We start from the raw sequence: 2,074 nt of genomic DNA, 5'->3' as shown, positions 1-2,074 counted from the left end.
AAACCTCCTGAAATGATAGTAATAAAAGTAAAAAAAAATATGAAAAAGCTTATAGAGAAAATGACCTCTCAGGTAGGAAAAAATGATAATTAATATCAAAGCTATTAGAGAAGACAGATAAGAGTAGATGAGCTTAGAAAGTGATGGAAACAAAAGCATGTCTAATATAAGAAAAAAAATGGAATCCATGAAACAGAGCCAAAAAGAAATCCAAGAGATTGAAACCTCCTTTGAAAGTATATACAACAGATTGAATCAAGGAGAGGATAGAATATTACATCTGGAAGACAGAATTACAGCTAGTGATGATGAAAAGAAAGCTATCTCAAAAATAGCCAAAGATCATGAAAATTCAATCCAACAGCTATGAGATTATTTTCACATTGTTTTATGTTACCCTGTTTCTATCTTTGTTTCTGATTTTTGTACTTATTTTTGTTTTCTCCTTTTGAAAATAAAATAAAATTAATTAAAAAATAAAATGAAAATTTACCAACAATGAAAGGCCCAAATCCTGATGGTTTCACTGTGAATTCTACAAGAAATTTAGAGAAAATATCATGCCAATGCTCCTCAAACTCCTTAATGAAATTGAAAGGGAAGCAATTCTGAGCAATAAAGGCAAGACGGCAGGCATCACAACACCTGACTTGAAATTATACTACAAAGCTGTGATAAAATCAGCATGTTTCTTGCAAAAAACAGATCAGGGAATCAGTGAAATAGATTAGAAGATGAGACACAACTGCAAACACACTCAGCCACCTTATTTTTTGACAAAGTGGTCAAACATTTATTAGCAGAAAGATAGCCTCTTTAATAAATGGTGCTAGAAAAACTGGCTCTTCATATGCTGAAGACTAAAACTAGACCCATGTCCATCACTATACACTAAACTAAAGTTAAAATGGAGCAGAGGCCTAAATATGAAAACAGGAACACTAAATCTACTGGAAGAAAAAGTAGGTAGAAAGACATAGACAGTGACTTTGTGAAGAAAACCCAAACTACATAAGAAATACTGTAAAGAATCAAAAACTGGGACCTCATATTACTCAAAGCTTTTGCACAACCAAATAAATCACCAGCAAAATAAAAAGACAACCCACAGAGTGGGAAAAATTTTTAAACTACAGTCCCTCAGATAAAAGACTTCTATCTAAAACATGTAAAATTTGGGGAAAACAAAACAAAACAAATGAACAAACCTCCCCCCCCAGACCTCCCAAATTCAAAGACCCAATCCAAAAATCAGCATCTAAGATGAAGACAAACTTCTCAGATAAAGAAATATAAATGACAAATAAGTATTTAAAAAGTGTTCAACATCATTGGTCATTCAAGAGATGCAAATTAAAAAAATACAGAAAATCCTTGTCATCCCAGAAAGAATGGCAATGATCAGTAATCGACCATTAACAAATACTGGTGGTGCTGTGGGAAAGAAAGAATCCTTTTACACCCTTTGTGGGAATATAGACTGGTATAACCACTATGGAGAACAAAGGTGATTTATGAAAAACTTAGGATGAGAGGTTCCATTCTGTCTAGGTATTCTCCTTTGGGTATCTTCCTAGAATTAAAAAAATCAAACCACATTGTTGTATATGCACCCATATTTATAGCAGCATATTTTTTCATAGCTAAATCTTGGAAGCAACCCAGATGTTTGTCAACCAAGGAATGAATAAAAAGATGGGATCTTTTTATATAATGAAGTATTAGCCATAAAGAAGCCATAAAAACTTGTGGTTTTTATAGGTAAATGAATGAAACTTGAGGCCATACTCCTAAGTGAAATAAATCAGACTGACATGTGTAAATGTCATATTGTCTTACTGGTGTGAGAAATTGAAAGAGTAAATAAGTTATAAAGTGCACAAATTATTGAGAAATGAGAAGAAATTGTTCAAAAGGAAAAAGGAGCTAGAATGGGTGTAACAGAAAAGGACAGGAGGGAAAATGGAAAATATGCCAGTCAGTTATACTGTTAATGTATCTTATTTCATTAAAAAACAAGGTTTTTGCTAATATTGATTGGAGAAATTTTTATGTCTATATCTTATACCCTGAG

This window comes from Octodon degus, unplaced genomic scaffold, assembly GCF_000260255.1.
Source record: "Octodon degus isolate 3935 unplaced genomic scaffold, OctDeg1.0 scaffold00088, whole genome shotgun sequence".
In the NCBI taxonomy this organism is placed as follows: Eukaryota; Metazoa; Chordata; class Mammalia; order Rodentia; family Octodontidae; genus Octodon; species Octodon degus.
This window is presented reverse-complemented; position numbering follows the sequence as displayed.